This window comes from Lampetra fluviatilis, chromosome 52, assembly GCF_964198595.1.
Source record: "Lampetra fluviatilis chromosome 52, kcLamFluv1.1, whole genome shotgun sequence".
NCBI lineage: Eukaryota > Metazoa > Chordata > Hyperoartia > Petromyzontiformes > Petromyzontidae > Lampetra > Lampetra fluviatilis.
In genome coordinates, this window is record NC_136326.1 from 5147632 (window position 1) to 5168057 (window position 20426).

The following is a 20426-nucleotide window of genomic DNA, read 5'->3' on the forward strand; positions in this document are numbered from 1 at the left end:
GAGGTTAAAATTGCTCTCTGCGAGCAGTCCACGAACCGCAAGCACTGAATATCCGCTCTTGAGAAACGGCGGCGTGAGGAGCCGCTAACGTTTTAAAACTTTCACAAAGCCAGTCTTCGGCTGAACCTGCTTAATGATCAACACACGGCTTGGCCCACATGCTGTGCGTAAACCTGCACCGAGGCTATAAGAGGAACTCCAGCCGCGATATTAATATTTCTCAATAAATCCTCAACGACACCCTACGCAGACGGGGAGGAAAGTACAAAAAAACAAATGAGCGTAATTGCAAGATAGCCCATCAGAGGGAAAGATGCTCTCCTTCAGATATTTTGTCATGAAATCGCTCCACATGCTGCGAAAATATTCAAATGGGCTCCCAGCCAGGTGTGTCTGTGTGTGTGTGCGAAGTGTGTGCGCACTTGTCCATTCTTGTAACGTATTTTTTTTAATATTTTCGTCCGTGGCCCCATTTAATTGGCAGAAGTGGGGAAAAGTGGCCTCACGTAATAGTTTAAATTTGTTTTGCCAATGGCAGTTCAGGGATGGGTTTCAACCCATCATTCCTTTGGGGGGGGGCGGGGGTCAATAACATCGGTCCTAATTTGTGATTGGCCCCCACCATATGAATGTGGAATTTTCACCGCTGGCTCGGGGCCATACATTGAGATGAGCACACAACCCACACGCTCAATTAAACATCGAAGCATCCCCATCAGCTATGATCAATCCACTGCTGGATGAAGACCTTACAAAGCCGCCGACACCTCCCACGATCCAGCTAGTGATTGAATCGCTCCATTTCCCCCAGTGGACGTCCTCTCCGACGCGTTTGCATTCTTCATGGCCGCTCCATTGTTCTTGGCCATCGGCCACCTTACGACATGGAAACACTGACTCACCGCCATAAAATTAACATAACAATTATAATCACATTCGATTTAAAGCTTTCGTGACTGCAGGGATTCATCTTCTTGGTTCTTTCGGTAAAGTCACGTAGAAGGGAAGTAATAAAATATTAAAAATAAAACATCGTGAGAATTCACTATGGGAACCTCATTTGCCAGTAAAAATATGATAATTGGTTCTTTACCCTTCTATCTGGCAACAAAACTGACACCTTTTTACAAGGAGTCATGTTTGCATAGACCGCAATACCTGCAGTCATAATACAAACAAAAGAACATAACTCTGATAATGTGCACTGTCCTTAAAGTTGATTGATCCACACCCGAGACAGCTTTCCTTAGAGCCTAGTCTCATATGGGTTGGACCAATGACGTGCGCCTTTTGGCGTCATCTGGTCCAACCCATATGAGACTAGGCTCTAAGGAAAGCTGTCTCGGGTGTGGATCAATCAACTTTAAGGACAGTGCACATTATCAGAGTTATGTTCTTTTGTTTGTATTATGACTGCAGGTATTGCGGTCTATGCAAACATGACTCCTTGTAAAAAGGTGTCAGTTTTGTTGCCAGATAGAAGGGTAAAGAACCAATTATCATCGTGAGAATTATTTTATTATGTTTTATTTTTTTTATATAATTACAATTATAACACTGACTTCACGATAATGTCCTGAAAGAAACGAGTGGAAAACTCCGCTACAAAATCATGCTTTTGCCAATTCTCAAAGGCACCTCGCCTCCGCCAAGGTAAGACGTACGCTTCCGTTGGTTTCAGCAGTGGTTGACCCCAGCCCGACGAGGAGTTTCCGCAAAAGGTGAGAGGGCCTTGGAGAGGACTGCAACGACGACGCTGGGGCCGCCCTTCGAACCGCGTTCTTCGGAGCCGGCCTGCCATCCCACGCCAGCCCACGCCGGCCCACGCCGACGTTTGAAAGGACCAAATAAGTTGCGGAACTTTTATCTTCAACCATGTGGGCGAGTTGCGCTGTTTTCTGACAAAGGGTTGGCTTGTGAACTGTGTCTTCCGGCCCATTGCTAGGAAACATTGCCACTAGCCCAAGCTTGCAGCTAATTCACCACGGATTGGGGGGAGATAATTGCAGGTTTGTGGATTTTTATTGTTGACTCCGCAGACACATATACACACACACGCGTGTGAGTTGCACATTCATTGATATGCTAACTTTGCTTAACATGGGTCAGAGTCTACATCATTAGATCTCCTTTGCCAGTACCAAAATATAATAATAGGGTTTTCCCCTTTTTTCTGGCAACAAAACTGAAACCTTTTTATAAGGATTCATGTCTGCATTAACCACACTACTTGCAGTCAAAATGCAAACAAAAACACACACTATGATAATATATGCAATGTCCTTGAAACTGATTGGTCCACACGCCTTTTGGCGTCCTCTGGTCGAGCACCAATTGGATCGAGGCTCAACAGAAATCCGTCCCTGGTGTGGACCAATCAGTTTCAAAGACAATGCATATATTATCATAGTGTGTGTTTTGTTTGCATTTTGACTGCAAGTATTGTGGTTAATGCAGACATGAATCCTTGTAAAAAGGTTTCAGTTTTGTTGCCAGAAAAAAGGGGAAACCCCCTATTATTATGGGTCAGAGTGTTCAAGGGTGACCGGTGTTTTTACGTAAAGCCTGCCACTGACTTGGTGGGATGCTTCCGGTGAATGACGGTGAAATTTTCTCAAATTCCTCCCCTGACTCTGTCCACCCAGCAGCGCACATGAGCTAAAGTCCCATCGCCTATCACGCCGCGTGTTGTTTTCATAACGCGAATTGAATAGAACCGCGATGAATGTATAAGGGAACACTTTTTTTATAACGCGGATGCGAATTTGGATATAACGCGATCGAGTGAATGGAACTACATCGCGCGAGTAGGAGTAAGTGGTCGTACGGCTGGCTCGGCGTAGCATCATCACGCAAGATGGGATGCTGCTGGATGCTACCCACGCGCCTCAGTCTTTGTTCGGCCTGCGTAGGTGTCTGTGCTTTACCGCTATATTATAATTTATTTGTTACAACGAGATTTCTCCATAACGTGGTGTTCTTCAAGATCGCAACTTCCACCGCGTTATAGGAGAACAGGCGGCACCTCCACAGTGAGTTGACAGTTGACCGCGTGTGGCGGTATGAACACCACCGCGGTAGACGTCTGGCCAGGGTGGAAGAGTAGGCCAAGTACCCTCCAGACGGGGGGGGGGGGGTCTCTTGAGCTCCCTCTAGCGCCGAGGCCTTTGCGCCATCGGTGACATGAGCAAGAAATGCAGGGCTGCGCCTTTGCCTTTGTCTTTGTTTTCGAACCCGGTAATGTATCTGAGGAATGAGCGGAGATTGCTGTTTTGATGTAAGCGGGGTGTTAATTAACGTAGGAAGAAGATCATTGACCATCCTGCCCACCTTAAAAATAAACACTCATTAATTGGCTGTAAATATCTTCATATATATGCACCGCCTTGTGCTGCAGATTCTGCAGTGTTGTGAGATGCAGTTTGCATGAATGATGCTATTTAAAAAAACAAGTATAATATCAATCTTTATTTATATCGTGAACTTCACATTCATAAAGGTGTCTCATAAATAAAAACAATATTTCCTTGAATGTCGAACGCTTTGAGTTTCAAACAACGCGGCAATGTGCCAAAGGCAATGCAGCACAAATGCAAACTAATACATAAATAGTAATCTTGCATTCTGACGGAAAAACCTTTTACGGTGTGAATAAGATGGACAGACAAAAAAAGTGCAATTATCTCTTCGGATAGAAGGTGGCGGTGTTGTTACAATAAAAGAGATGGTTAGAATTTAATTAAAACAATTAAGTACATTTGGTAGTTTTAATGTGCGCTGTAATGAATCTCAATGGCCCGTCGTTTGTTTAAAAAATAGAGCACATTAAGTCGGTTTGATTTTTCTCGTTTGGGAAGTCACAGATGTGAGAGTTTAGTGACATTCAAACAACAGTGGAATCCCTCGTTTCGACAGGGTGTTGAAACGTTGGACTCAAGTTCAATTCCTGGTTGGTGGCTGCCTCAGCCTATCATCACTCTGAAATGATTAAAATGGGTATCGCTGTGTCTGAGTCTTCAATTCGCTTTACTTTGTTTAGCCATGTAAAGATCTCAAGAGACCAGGATAGCGTCAATTGTAAAAGTCACCTGGGTCACCCCAAAATGCCAAGACAATTATTAAACAAAACGCATTAAGACATCTTGATTTGAAGCTTTCGTGACCGCAGGAATCCATACTCTTTGGTTCTTTCGGTAAAGTCACGTAGATAGCTGTCACCTGAAGACGGTCACTTGTGTTGCGATCAAAACGTCGTGATCTATTAATAATTTTCTATCTACGTGACTTTACCGAAAGAAGCAAAGAGTATTCATTAAAAAACCCCAATGCAAGACTGCCCTCTGTTTATCCTCTGGTAAAGTGGAGTTTCCACGACTTGCTCAGGTCTGCTCAACGTGTATCATCGCCACGCCACTGTTGGGAATTTGAAGAAGGGAGTCATTTAGACTTTTGAATCCATGAAATAACTTCAGAGGACCGTGGATTTGTCTCTTTGTCTTTGCTAGCATCGCTTGACTGGCTTTAACGCTGCACAGCTCCGTGAGATTCACATGGCTCTCACACAGAGCCTTATAGCCAATATTTACAAGGTTTTCAAGAATGTACACAGGTGGGTTGGATATGATGGTCTGGACTTTCTGTTGACAAAGTGGGATTTGAGCTGAGCCGTTGGCGTTACCATTCTCCCGGACTGTTATTTGTTTTAAAGTACCAAGTGGAGGTGGTCACGTTGGTTCGGAGGTCAGAGACACTTGAGTCTCTGTCGTTAACAACTGGGGTTCGATTCCTAGCGGCTGCCTGTGATTAGAACCGGGTTCCCTAGCGGCGTCCACTCGATTATCTCAAGGAGTTTGCCAATCACTGCATGAAATAAAGGGGGGAAAGCCATTACATTCAATTTGGTTTCGTACTGAATGTTCGGCTAAACTCCAAATCTGAGAAGTGAAATTGTTCACACACTTTGCCTTGCAACATCCATCGCATAGCAGGTGCGTAAAGATGACCTCACCCCGTAGCAAGGATCTCACTCTGGCTACATCCAGAACTGCTCTGTAGAACTGTGTCTTGTGTTTGTTGTCCTTCCCCCCGCACCTCCGATTAGCACGGTTGGCTACGTACGGTGCTAAAGAAGTTCAGCATACATGCAGGAGATGTAGAGAGGAGTGAATGAGTGAGTGAGCGAGCGGGTGAGTGAGTTGTTGAGTGAGTAATTGGGTGAGTGTGTGAGTGGGTGTGTGAGCGGGTAAGTGAGTGGGTGAGTAAGTGAGCAGGTGAGTGGGTGAGTGTGTGAGTGAGCGGGTGAGTGGGTGAGTGTGTGAGTGAGCGGGTGAGTGAGTGTGTGAGTGAGTGGGTCAGTGTATGAGTGAGCGGGTGAGGGGGTGAGTGGGTGAGTGAGTGGATGAGTGAGTGGGTGAGTGAGCGGGTCAATAGGTAAGGTGAGTAGATGGGGCCAGACACCGCAAAATCTGAAGCGGGGGGGGGGGGGCAGCCGTGTCTCTGTCACGTCTGACGATAACGTCATCACGTTCTGCCGATCGGAGTGGATGCCGTGGAAAGTGGGTCTAATCTTGTCTCATCGAGGATTTTAAAAACGCTTTTGTCAAAGCGCTTTCGTCAAAGTCCTGCACAAGAATAAAACAATTTCTTGGGTCTTTCGGTAAAGTCACGAAAGACCCAAGAGTATGAATTCATGCGGTCACGAAAGCTTTTAAGTCGAGAAGAAAACAATTGTACGTTAAATTTCGATTTAAAGCTTTCGTGACTGCAGGGATTCATCTTCTTGGTTCTTTCGGTAAAGTCACGTAGAAGGGAAGTAATAAAATAATAAAAATAAAACATGTTTTATTTTTATTATTTTATTACGTACAATTCATCTTCTTGGTTCTTTCGGTAAAGTCACGTAGAAGGGAAGTAATAAAATAATAAAAATAAAACATGTTTTATTTTTATTATTTTATTAAACATGTTTTATTTTTATTATTTTATTACTTCCCTTCTACGTGACTTTACCGAAAGAACCAAGAAGATGAATTGTACGTTAGTTGTTGGCTGATGGAAGGGGAAAGGGATGGGATTCGAGTGTTTGGAAGGGGTAGTAGGGATCGCAAGGAAGGGTGATGATGGGAAAGGGTTACAAAATAAAAACCAAGGACACTATGACAGAAACCTGATTTTTTATTTAGCACTTCGTTAATAGTTTGTCCTTGCAGGCTCAAAAACACGACGCTATTAAAAAAACTTCTCCTATAATTACTGTAACTGCTGCAATTTAAACTGTGAAATTGATTGCTGATTATACGATTTGCCTGTTTCTGACAGTCGCCGTTATGCGCTGTAAAATGTGAACGCGTCAACATCTTGGCTGTGAATTCAGGGATTTAATTTGAGCAGAAAAAAAAAAATCCGAGGAGAAATTGTCACGTAGTAGCATCGCTATATTCCTGCAGATTACGGTTCCAGTTAATTTACAATTTAGTTTGCATTCGCATGATAGTTTCCTTTTACCACAGCATTTCAACCATTAAACATAACAAAGGCTCAGTTTTTAAAAAAAATGCCACAGTTGACAATATAATATAATGCGGCAGTGGTAAGCGCACTGCGCTATTAACCCGGTGACCTGTGTTCAATTCTAAATTGAAAACCCATTTCTTGAGAACTGCATTTTGTATCCAGCCTGTTGTCCTCTCCCCGCACCTCCGAATAGTGCAGTTGGCTACTTGCGGTACGAAAGAAGTTCAACACACAAACAACATACATACAACATATGTACATACAATCCTTAGCCATGGCTCGTGACAATGAGCAGACCAAATGCCCTCTTAGAGGGCCTCTCTAAAACTCCCTCGAGTGGAGGCCCTTCTGCCAACAATGGTGTGATCAATTAATTTCAGTGCTGTACCGCCACCTTTAACATGATTTTAATTCATCTTCTTGATTATTTCGGCAAAGTCGCGTAGAAGGGAAGTAATAAAATAATACAAAATAAAACATAATAAAATAATTTTCACGACGTTTCGGCCACAACGCAAGCAGCCGTCCTCAGGTGAAGAATGGTTTTAATTGTATTTGTTTTGCTTCGCTAAGCCGGTTTCAGTTAATCACATTCGTGAATGCTCCTTTACGTCACTTCGATTTTTAGCTTCGGACGAGTGAATTATGAAGGCGACAAAGTTCCTCGGCTCTGTGTGTGGCTCGCCCAAAAAACGAATCCAGCTCCCGGTGCCCTCCGCTCAGTCAAACGCCGCGGACAAATTGACAAGAAGTCGCGCGTGCAGTCCAGCACTCGTGAGCGGCGTGCACACCCCACGACGTTTTTGTCGCATCTGTCCCTCGATGGTAGAAAGGGGACAGGCGAAGAGAGAGAGAGAGAACCCGAGGGAAGAGAGGCAGCTGTCGGAGAGGAAAGCGGACAGTGACAATTTGATTTTAAATGAGAATTTAAATACAATTATATGGCCTAGCAGACATCAGTTTCACACACGTATTAGTCTTGGCAGTACAATCACAAGTCGCTTGCACGACGAATTACGACAAATGAATCGGTTGTAATTCATGATTATTTACTTGATATCTTTGGGTCACGTGACAGTCTCCGTGCCCGTTACCTTCGTGAGCGCGTTTCGATGACTCGACTGACGCACGCGTTCGTTTCTTGATGTCCGTTCATTGCTGGTGTTTAATTTGTTTGTATTATATTCAGACTCGTGCCCTAATCATATGGGAATACATTTTTAACACGTACGATTTGTTTTATGCAGCCACCCCGTAATCCCAGGTCTGGTCACCTGGGTTCGTTGTGCAGTGCGCTTACCACAAAAGAAAGAAAGAAAAAGATCCCCCGTATAACCTTAACAGACTGTAGGGGCAAGTGCTGTTAGCGAGTAGCACCTATTAAGGCCGGCAACGATACACGAGGGGGTGGGTGGCCAGCACCACGCCCGGCCGTCTTTGTCTCTCCAGGTGGCGATGTTTACACACCGCACCGGGTACTCATTCAGGGCTGAGTCGACCTAGAGAAGGCCCAGGACCGGTACAGACAATCGTCACTGCTGTTGGCCGTGAGCGGGAATCGAGCTCGGCTCGCCGGGTGTGTCGCGCTGACCACTGCGCCACCGTTCCGCCACCGACTCCCCACTACAAAGACAAAGATCCCCAGTGTAGCCTTGACAGACTGTAGGAGCAAGTGCTCACACACACACACGGTCCTCGCAGACACAAGCTACCTGACAGGCACTCCCGCAAGCCTCTTCAAACGACAGGTCCGCAACAACCAGACAGATGGGAGCATTCCCCGTTGGCTCAATAAAGTGGCATTTGGAGGGTGGTGAAACTGCCTATTGATTAGCCCCAGTGGCAACTGGGGAATCATCCAAGTTGTCATCTGGCGAACGCGCTTTGGGCTTGACGGATGCCGCTGGAGGCTGCCAAGTGCCGATGCTCGCTTCAAGTTTTCGTCCGCCGCTCGTCCTGGCCGTTGTAGATTTTCGAACCAGGCTTACCCGATCGCCCAATGCTATGCGTCTCAATGGCCAGGGTGCCACCTTTTAGACGTTGGTTAGAGTCAATTGTGGAAAAATAAAACGAGACCAAAACGTGCAATAAATGATACAGTGTGCCACATTCTCGAATCGGAAACGTGAGCCTGCAGTGTGCGAATTCATTAAAGCTCTATGGCTGTGGAACGTCGGAAGGAAAATAGGGTTAACCTCCCACGAAATGGTTACCTGTTTTATCGACCCTGGAGAGATGATGGGCCGACTTCACCGCGACCAGGAGTCGGGTGCTTTAACGACACAGCACTTTTTGGGATACTGTACACATTACAGTAGGTGGCAGTAACAATGACAAAGATCCCCCGTGTAGCCTTAACAGACTTGGGGCAAGCGCTGTTAGCGAGCACCTAGCAAGACTAGCACGGCACACGAGGGGGTGGGTGGCCAACACCACCCCAGGCCAGGTACACATCGCACCAGGTACTCATTTGAGGCTGAGTCGACCTAGGGAAGGCCCAGGACTGGTTCAGGTAATCGTCACCCGTGTTAGCCGCGAGCGTGAATGGAACTCGGGACGCCACGTTCGATGATCATCCTTACCCAATGCACCAGGGACTCGTTTAAGGCTGAGTCAACGTAGGAGAGGTCCAGGAACGGTTCAGATAATCATCACCGGTATTGGCCGCGTGTGGGAATTGAATTCAGTTCGCCAGGTCCTTACGTAGTAAAGTAAACAAAAATAGTTTAGCTCAGCACAGTGCGCGAACCACTACACTGCCCCATATTCATTATTTCTACGCACGTGACTTTACCGAAATAACCAAAGAGTATGGATTCCTGCAGTCACGAAAGCTTCAACTCAAGACTGCCCCATATGTTGCCTTTTCACACGAAAAAAAGACGTCACGTGCATCACTTGCGTCGTGCATCACTGCGTTGATGCAAGCGAGTCCTTGATGTTGTTTTTTAAAAGTTTTTTTTTTTCATAGACCGTGCTTCGGCTGAACGTGTAAAACTGCATCAGACCTGGAACATCCCTCCGAAGTCGACGAACAACAGCGTTGCTGGCGTTGCGTGCAACCCGCGCGGTGAAGGCGTCCTTCCAAATGTGCAGGTTTCAAAGGCTTGGCCCCGCCAATAATAAATTGCCGCTCGCTCACGCTGCCGCCGCCGCTGCCGCTGCTGGAAGGAGCCTCCAGTCGAGGTGTTGCTGGAAGTACGTATTCACGCTCTGCGTGCGCGTGCGTTGAACTTTCTTTTTTTTTAGCACCGTACGTAGTCGACCGTGCTAAATCGGGAGGTGACGGGGGGAAAGGACAACAAACTAACACACAAAAAGCAGTCGTGAAGAAATCCGTTTTCCATCTAGATGATGATTTAAAAGTGCGCAGCTTCAGTGACTTCCTAATATCGGAGGAGCGTTCCAGACGGTCGCAGATGCGCATCTGAAAGCGCCACGCGATGAAGCGACCATCTTTGTTCGATGGTGAGCCAAAAGCCGCTGCGAGGATGACCGGAGTTTGCGTGATAATTTGTGTTCCTTGATGAGATCAGGCAAGTTATTGTGGTTCATTTGTAGCAAGCGGAGTGCGACCTCATAGGCCAAAAAGTATTTAATAAACTTGTCCATTGTTTCAGCTGCCATGCCGGGTTTATCGAATCTTACCGGGTTGTACCACTGTCCCATCATCGGCTCTCTTTGTTGGTGTAACTTGCTGGACGTCTGTGAAAAAGAGCTTCATAGCTCATCGGATTCCTCCTACAACGTCGTGTTCATTGCCGTTGTTAAATGTCGCATTCATACCCCACGCGGGATTTCAACTTCGATTGTGTGAGGCTGCTGCTCTGAGCCGAGTGACACCACGTGGGATTAAACATCAACTCAACAATAACAGTGCCCCCCTCCCCACGCAAGCGACCACTCTGGCGGCATTCATTCCTCTCAGTGGCCTTGAGCTTGCCTGGATACATTATGTTGAATTGAAAGTCTGCTATTACTGACCCGGGAGATACATTTTTCCACGTATTTCATTTTGTTTTTCTTGACTGGAAAGAAAAAATATATATTTTAATAGTTTTGGCTCAAGTATTGAGAGGACATCCACGTGCTTGTACGAATGTCAGTGCATTACCATTTGCGTAATGGGAATTACATCTCATCTCGGCGGTAAATTATAATTGGATTTATATGGGATGTTGATGTTTTGTATAAGTATTGTTAATTAAACTTTTAACGAAACTGTATTCGCTTTGCTCGACGAAAGAGAACGACTGAGCCACATAAATAAATGGCATGGCAACAGCCAGGCTGTGAGCCAATGCCAAATCCAACACCCCACCCCGCCCAAGCTCTGCGTTCCTCTATATATTAAGATGTTATCAGCCACCTAATGAGTGTTTACACGCGAGAGAAAACCCACGCATGCGAGAGGGAAACACTCTATCCCCTTACAGATGGAACGGATGCAGTCCGCACACTTGCTGTACTGCCTCATCCTGGCGAGCTAGGGTTATGGCACCTTGACGCCAACCGGAAGGGAGTTTCCACAACGTTTGTGCGATCCACCAACCCCCTCGCCTCCGCAGTGCTGGATTACGGGCATCTGCTAGGATACATATTTGGATGAAGTATTGAAAGAGTTTGGCCACGTAATGGCCTTCTCTTCCGAGGTGCAAGCCTCTTGTTTCCATTGCCAAGCGATGTAGTATTTCGGGTTTTTTTTTATCTTTGCTCACTAGTTACGTGCTCAACCACATTCTCGTTTAATTACATTTGTTTGAACCCAAGCTAAAAACATGTCCTTACAGACCGTAGCAAATACGTGTCGTCCCGGTGGTGATCTCGCCTGCTGATAAACAAAAATTCAACACATCTGTCAATAACAATCTGGCATTTAAAGGAAAAAATATATAACAGGCAACGTTTCGGGCATTGGTCCTCCTTCATAGCATATGCAGAAGAGCCGCTGCCCAAAACGTATTTGAATGTTCCCGTTTAAGGCTACGGTGTTATTGACACATTTATTGTCTATTATTTTTTTGTTTATGAAATATATATCAATATAAACAAACATGTGCACCACTTCCAACGTTGCGGCATCGCCAAATAATCTGCTGTCTCAAGCACCTGGGCACGTGACGTTGTTCAAACCGTGGCGGCGAGTGAAGCCGGCTGGTCCAGAGCAAGTAGAACGCTCCCCCGAGAGGAGATGGAGCGATGGAATCATCTCGAGCACAAGGCGCTAGGCTTGATTCTAGATTTGAAGCTTTCGTGACTGCAAGGATTCATATTCTTGGGTTTTTTCGGTAAAGTCACGTAGGCTTGCTTTAGTGCCATCACAGGGGGTCGGGGACAGATGGCGACAGCTTGGAGAGACCCTCATCCAGCAGTGGATTGATCATGACTGATGGCGATGACGACGGCGATGATGGTGGTTACGCATTTATTTTGCCGAAATGTAACCCGCACAATTTGACTAGTTTTATGCTATATATATATACATAATAAAAAACATGTTGTCAAGTTGTCTTCGGTACAACTCAGCCGGCCCAAAGCGATGATCAATCAATTCACATTCCCTGTTAGGTTATTAAATTCCCCGCCGCCCGCTAATCTAAAAAGTCGTCGCGGTGTGTGCCCTGAACAAAAACAAGCTGTCCTTTCAAGCTCTTCTGTGTTTGAGATCTTTTTTTTTGCTTTACGGAAGATCACAGCATCCTGGACTTTGCCTCTCTGCGGGCCCATATAATTTAGTTCGTACCAAAGCATGAAAGGAGGGGCTCAGATAATAGAATTAGTTTATGATGGTCTCCGCTAGAACTTCCCGGGGAAATTGAAATTGGATTTCGGCACATCTGTTGCATCGTGCGTTTAACTAAGCCGACTTAATGTCGTTACGAGTAGAAACACCTTCAGTCGCCGATAAGAAAGCGCACCAGCTTGTTGTAGTAAATAACAAGAACGTAGCTCTGTTACTCACCGGGGTTATTTGACTGTACTTCACCGTGACGATTCGTGGTAGGAATGTCCACGCCCGATTCGGATATCACTCGTCGCTGATGATAGCTGTGGCCCGGAATCGAACCGAGGTCGCCGGGTTCATAGTGCCAAGGCACAAAACCACCGCACCACCACTGCACTGGGTACAGATGTGTAGCATGCATTCACATACATTCATTCCCGCACCTCCGATTAACACGGTTGGCTACGCACGGTGTGAAACAAGTTCAACACAAATACGTGCATGCTAAAATGCTAAATAATAGGCGATGCTCATTCACATGTCACAGCCCTTTGTAAATCCGCCGTTGGGTGAAGGCCATCCTCAGGCCGTGTCTCTCATGGGGATTGTTTGACCATGCAACACTGCGTTCTGCTCAGCGTGGGTTGGCAAAGTGCGGATAGCCCAGAGCTCTTTCAAATGTCACCATCGATGTTAGCCGTAGTCTGGAATCGAACTCGGGTGACTGCTTTGGTGGCGCGCCGTGCCAGCAGCCGCGTCTCCCCATCCACCCACGCTTACGCGAGTTTGGCGAGCAATGCGGATGCTTTGATTCCACCAAATAATCCGCCGCCCACGCTCGCTCGGTTGCCATCGTTGCGAGGAGGCCTTCGTCCAGCAGTGGATCGATCATGGTTGATGCAAACCGTGAAATGTCCCCGGTACCGTCGAGCGCCCAAACAAATGTCTCATTAATGGTTACTCGGTTCAGTGCGCTCTTTGTCCCCCATGCACACGGGAGATTCATTTATACTCACGAGTGTCATTACAAATGACTGGAGTGTGTTATTAACAACCTGTTCGCCTTGAAGCTTGCAACAATTAAATATTTCCTCTGTGTATAAAAAAACACATTGCACCGTATAGAATTCACAAAGACACACAAACACATAAAAAACAAATCAACAAACACGTCCGCGCGCAGGGATGCTGCCACCCCGTAATGGTTTTAGCAGCACACCGGACTTGCAATTCAGAGGTCACCGGTTCGACTCGACCTACCAGCGTGGGGTGGTTGAAACAGCGGTGCGAGTTTATTGAATGCCCCCCCCCACCACGCACCACGCGGCGGCCTCTGTCCACACGCAGCTGAAGTGATGGGCTCCACCGCAGTTGGTCGACCGGCGGGTGGCGAGTGGTAGGCAAAGTGTGGGTTACTCTCAATTTTTGCGAAGACTTGCCGGCCCCCCCCGGCGTGGAAGAGTAGGCCAAATAACCTATTGGCGGGGCTCTTGAGCGCTGCTCCAAGTTGTAGGCCCTTCCGCCAGCAGTGGTATGAGCAAGCAATTTGCAGGGCTGCGCACTTACACACGAAACGCAGCGCTGACTGCAGACTGGGGAGTCGAGTTAGCGCACCCGCCCCACAGTTATAAATCTATGAGTTAAACTCCTGGTCGGGGGGTCAACTCAGCCCATCATCTTTATTGGGTCAGTAAAATGAGCACCACTGCATGAAATTCAGGAGTGTTTGTCACGGTAAGCGAATGAATCTCTGGCCATATAAACTTGGAATTTGATTGACGTACTGGGTAAACGTACATGTATCCTTCTTCTTGGGTCTTTCTGTAAAGTCACGTACAAGGGAAGTAATAAAATAATAAAAATAAAACATAATAAAATAATTCTCACGACGTTTCGGCCACAACGCAAGCAGCCGTCCTCAGGTGAAAACCAGGTCATATATTTAAGCTGGGTTGGAAGGGGGGGAAAGGGCGCCTTGACAAAATAATTTGCATATCAAGAGGAATTTAGCATATTTATGGAAAATGCAGGTATGTCATTAGTACTACTTATGCCCGTGCATTATGCAGGATTAGCAGCATCAAAGGGAGGGGATATGGGAAATGCAGGTATGTGATTAGTACTACTTATGCCCGTGCATTATGCATAATTAGCAGCATCAAAGGGAGGCGATAGGGGTAGCATTAATAAAGGGAAGGAGTGTTAATAGTATGTAGCTGCAGTAACTAAAACCACCACGTAAACAACTAAATATACTCTACAATAAGCTGAGTTACTAACAGTAAGTAATACATTACAATTCTACGTCGTAAAAAATATAATATGCTTCCATCTAAACTTTATTCGCTTACATCACAAACCCAACATTAAATTATATACTGTATTGCTATAATACAGTATATATAAATCGAAATACATGTATCCTATATTTTGCTTTGGAGCAGTGGTTAGCACCACTGCTCTAAGAGCCCGGTGACCTGGGATTGATTCCTTCGCCACGTCACAACCCCCACTTACAAGCGAGGTGAAGTATGGTCAGGAACCTCCCACGATGGACACAGGATAGGAAGCTCTTCATCTATTGGTGGGTTGAGAATGGCTGGAATTTATTGATGGTTTTTTGTGGTGATGAAATTCTTAATAATACAACATAGCACAATACCTTTTTAGCTAAAGGTGCATTATCCGCTAATATAATACTGGCGTCTGCGGCTTTTATGCACAGCATTATGCCAGTTAATCACGATGATTTGACTAAAATGAAAAGGGGCACCCGTCCCGTCGTGATTGTGTGCTTGGGGGCTATTTCGAGCGCGCCTCCTGTACCACTCCAAGTGGCATTGCGGTAGAGTGTACCTAGCCTGGCACGATTGCCACGGTAACACCACCATCGTTATCTCCGTGTCAAATCATGGTGTGCTGGCTTCAGTGTCGCGCTGGGGCGATGGCTAAATCCCGTCGAATAAACTGATATCGTAATCCTGAAGGTGTTCAACATGCAGTTGTACGCACAGTTCTGATATAATTAACACATCCGCGCATTTTCGCTGAAATAAATTAAACGTACTCTTCTTCTTGGTTCTTTCGGTAAAGTCACGTGACTTTACCGATAGAACCAAGAAGATGAATCCCTGCAGTCACGAAAGCTTTAAATCGAAATAAACGTACTCTGTATCCGTCCATTGGCCTGTTGGCTTTCTGCACCGATGTTATCCAGCAGCATGTGTTATCTTCAGGCGTGCAAGCTCCGCATGGGATTTGACATTCTGGATCTCATCAGTAGAGTCGCACTTGTGGAACAACATGCTTGCTGGGTTGCCGGCTGCTGTTGGACAATGGCATTCCATTTCAATGTTGGGCCCCCGTTCAAGGAAAATAGCAAATGTTCATACCCAATAATACCAATTGTACCTGCTGTGGTGCGACGTCAAACGTCGGGCAAGTTGCTTTCCCGTACTTCAGAAAATGCACACATAAGTCTGAAGCCTCTGCTTGCTTGGTGCCACGCTGGCTATGATATGTTAACCACCTCGCCTGGTATACAGGAGGTCGTGGGTTCGATCCCGACCCCGACGCCTGCTGCATATTTGGAGTTTGCGAGTTCTCGCTGTGGTCGTGTCGATTTTTCTACGGATCCTCCGGTTTTTCCCTGCTAAATTATCATAACTCCCCGTCGGCCCCCTTTGGGAACAGACACCTCCACGGTGACGCGTGCAGTGGCTAAAGAAATGGACAAAAAATGCCACCGCGTGCTCACGGAAAGGATTTGCACCTGTGCAGAGAAAAATAAGCGTGGGGACACAGTTCATCGCCACCGTCCTCATAACGCATTTGACCTTTACGAGGTCTACGTTGCTGCAGCATCCTCAGGCAGTCATGGTGGGGCGATGTTAACTACCTCGCCCGGTATACAGGAGGTCGTGGGATCGATCCCGAACCTGACGCCTGCTGTATATTTGGAGTTTGTGTGTTTGTCGTGTGGTCGCGTGGATCTTTCTTGCGGGTCCTCCGGATTTTCCTCTCCACATTTAGAATCAGCATCACGCGTTTAAAAGTCTTTGGCTGCTGTCGTTTTCCACGTGATGAGCCACTTCGTTGAACTATCAATTGTGATAGCCAGGTCGCCTCTGAAAAAGAGCTACATTGCTCAGTGGGGCCTTAGCTAGTAACATAAAACATATATAGTTTTAGTTTTTAGTTTAAATAATGCAGGTGGCTCAAACCTTGGTGCCACCTTTAACAGGCGCCCTACATTTATCAGCCCCCTAAGATTCACTTTGGATTTAACCCCTCGCCGTGGCATTTGCACCCACTTAGAAAGGCCTACCTTCCTCCTCTCAGTGCCTTTGTTATATAAATATTATTACAGTCCCCAAAGATTCCAGCCAGTAATAAAAAATATCTCCAACCACTCTAAAGTGCTTGCCCGCCAGCCTTTTTCATAATTTATATAGACCATTTGCTATTTCCAGTGGTCGTTGCATAACCGCAGGGGCAGTGTAGGCATCACTAATGTATCAGCTCTCTTGTGTTGCGTACGGAGTGTGCTCCCTTGCTCGCGCGATGCCGGGGGACAGCCAACGTCGGCTGCCCCCAGGTGTTCTTCGCAAAAGGGCGACCCAACAGGAGGCCTTTGCCCCTCTGCTGGTCTCCAATCTGCCAAGTGTGGGGCTGCACCATGGAATTTCCCATAAAGAGCACCGCAGCATTGCGGCGCTTATAGGACTGATGCCCCCCCTCCCCACCTGCCCCCCCCCCCTGGAAATGACCCACCAATTATTCAATTGGGATGATTCATGGCAATCATCTCCCCCTACCGGCAGACTGATGTCCTAGGTTACTCTTGCAAATGGGACTCTCCTGGGCTCGTGAGTTCTCACATGTATCTTAGGGTTGTGCTCCAGATTTTCAGTTTAATCTTAAAAATCGGAAAATCAGGCCTGGATACGTAATTTCGGACGATCCCTATGGTTGATAATTGTTTTTTTACCCTTTTATCTGGCAACAAAACGGACACCTTTTTTACGAGGAGTCATGTTTGCATAGACCACAATACCTGCAGTCATAATGCAAAAAAAACATAACTCTGATAATGTATGCACTGTCCTTGAAGTTGATTTGTCCACACCCGAGACAGCTTTCCTTAGAGCCTAGTCTCACATGGGTTGGACCAGATGACGCCAAAAGGCGCACAACTCAAAGACAATGCACCATCAGAGTATGAGAGCTCGGGTAAGCATTTACACCATTGGTACCTCATTTGCCAGTAAAAAATATGATAATTGGTTTTTTACCCTTTTATCTGGCAACAAAACTGACACCTTTTTTACGAGGAGTCATGTTTGCATAGACCACAATACCTGCAGTCATAATGCAAACAAAAAACACAACTCTAATAATGTTTGCATTATTTTTTACTGGCAAATGAGGTACCAATGGGATCCATATGGTTGTTTTTGTGTGACGGTGATCTAAGTCAAGCGGGACCACAATGCACTTCTTCGGAAAATAACGATGGGTGTTTTTTTGTTTGCGTAATGCGCACTGGCTGTGCGCGTGCTCTTTACACATATCCGTGGCTGTAGTGGGTTAGGGCACTGTGCGAGTTTGATTTCCGGCCACGGCTTGCATCAGCGATGCACGTCTGAACCGATCTTGGTCTTCAACCTGTTCAACAAATGATTCTCATTCAGTGATGCTGCATTGGCGGTGGTGCGCGAGCACAATTAATAAATAAATAAAAACTCGACACGTTCGTCAATAACTGCACGGTCGTCTTCAAATACAAAAACACATATATATAACATCGGCGACATTTCACGGGAATGGCCTTTCTTGCTTCATAGCACATAGCCTGCTCTAGATTGACGCAGCCTTAAATGCCTTTGTGTCAACATCATCGCTGGGGAAACAAAGGCAGCCAGGAGTCGTTCTGGCCACACGTACCTGTTCTGGCCCTAATAGCAGGCGTTCGCGAGCAGCAGCATCTTGCCCCAGCTCAACAGTCTGTTAAAGGCTACGCAGGCGATCAATTGCATGTATGCACGCGTGCGTGTGCACGTGTGTGTGTGTGTGTGGTGGAGCGGTAGTTTAGCGGTTAGCGCGCTGCACTACGAACCTGGCGACCCGGGTTCGATTCCCGCTCACGGCAAACACCAGTGACGATTATCTGAACCGCTTCCGGGCCTCCCCTAGGTTGACTCAGCCTCAAATGAGTACCTGGTTCGGTGTGTAAACATCGCCGCTAGGGAGACAAAGGCGGTCGGGCGTGGTGCTGGCCACCCACCCCCTCGTGTACCGTTCCGGCCTTCATAGGTGCTCGCTAACAGCACTTGCCCCTACAGTCTGTTAAGGCTATACGGGGGATCTTTGTGTGGAGTGGTCGGGCAGCGGTTATCGCGCTACGCTACGAAGCCAGCGACCCAAGTTCGATTCCCGCTCACTACCAACACCATTGACAATTCTCTGAACCGGTCCTGGGCCTCCCCTAGGCTGACTGAGCCTCAAATGAGTACCTGGTGCGGTGTGTAATCATCGCCACTCGAAAGACAAACAGAACTTGCCCCAACAGTCTGCTAAAGCTATGCGGGGGATCTTTGTATTTGCCTTTGTGTGCGCGTGTGTGAAATGTCGATTGTTTTGTTCGGCGTTTGCTGATGTGCTCGTGAATGCATTGGCATATTACTCATTCATGCATTTTTGTGTTCAAGGGCCTTGGGAGATTTTTTGTTTTTATTTGTTAGAATAGCAGAGCTGTGTTCGTAAGCCGATCTTCACTCTCCCCCCCCACCCACCCACCCGCCATCTCAGCGATCACTGAATGGAAATTGTGCAGGATGGAAGGAGGGCTTCATTTGTGAGTCATGACCCATCTATATTCCCCGACGTGAGCGTGTACATCTAAAAAAAACGAAGTCTAAGTGCCCCTCTGCTCAAAAGGCTGTGACGTCTCTCATCTCCGTTGAAGGCCCCCGAGTCGCCAGGAGTGTCCGCGTGGATTGTTAAATCCAGCCCAGGGGTGGCTTAGTGACAGGGCGAGCGTTCTCGAAATATTGGTTGGGGGTTTACTCAGCCCATCGTCCCATCCTGGGTCGATAAAATAACTTACCGCTTTTTTGGGGGGGGGGGGGTGGGGGAGCCAACTGTGGTTGTCCTATGGATGGGCTCACCCCTGCCATAGGAAAGAGGATTTTACACGGCAGCCTCAGGGCAGTTTAACGGGGAGATGTGCGTCGCCTCAATCGTCGATTGAACAGTAAATCACAGTTGCTTTTGACCATTATTACATCATCGTCTTGGTTCTTTCGGTAAAGTCACGTAGAAGGGAAATAATAAAGTAATAAAAATAAAACATTATTAAATACAATTCTCACGACGTTTCGACAGACTTGTTCTTCACCTGAGGACGGCTGCTTGCTGTCTTTTCTTCACCTGAGGACTGCTGCTTGCGTTGTGGCCGAAACGTCGTGAGAATTGTATTTGTATGAGAATTGTATTTTATTATGTTTTATTTTTTTTATTTTATTATTTCCCTTCTACGTGACTTTACCGAAAGAACCAAGAAGATGAATCCCTGCAGTCACGAAAGCTTTAAATTATTATTACATCACATGATCAAGATCGAGTGAGATGGCGATGGTTCATCCAGCGGTTGATTGAACATGGATGAGGATGATGATGATTATCATATGATCGCCACTTATTTCAACAATTCATGAAAACTCAGTGGCAGCAGACCCTATTTTAATACGACTGTGCAAGTGGCGAAACGTCCTCTCGTCGCTGCATCCTTTCCCCGAGAACCCTTTGATCCGGAATGTAGCCGTGAGGAAAAACCCATCAAAATGTCTTGCCGCCTTTGCCTGAAGCCGAACCGTGCTTTATGGTGATGGCGATTCCATCGGCGGTGCTCAACAAAACTGCCTGATGCTTGGCGCAATCAAGGCCTCCCTTCTTCGCAACAACCGGAGGGCCTTAAGCGGTTTGTTTTGGCCTCAGTTGTGCATATGAGGAGGCTCAACCAAACAGCGAGGGCTTGTGTGTGTGTTTTTTTTACTTAATCTATTCCAAAATGTAAATCTATTCCATAAGTCCGAGAGTAAGCTGACGGCTGCGGTTGTGTTGACGCTGACTTCTAAAAGAGTGTGTGGCAGGAACGCATTGGGGCTGTCATTGTGGAGTATGAGGT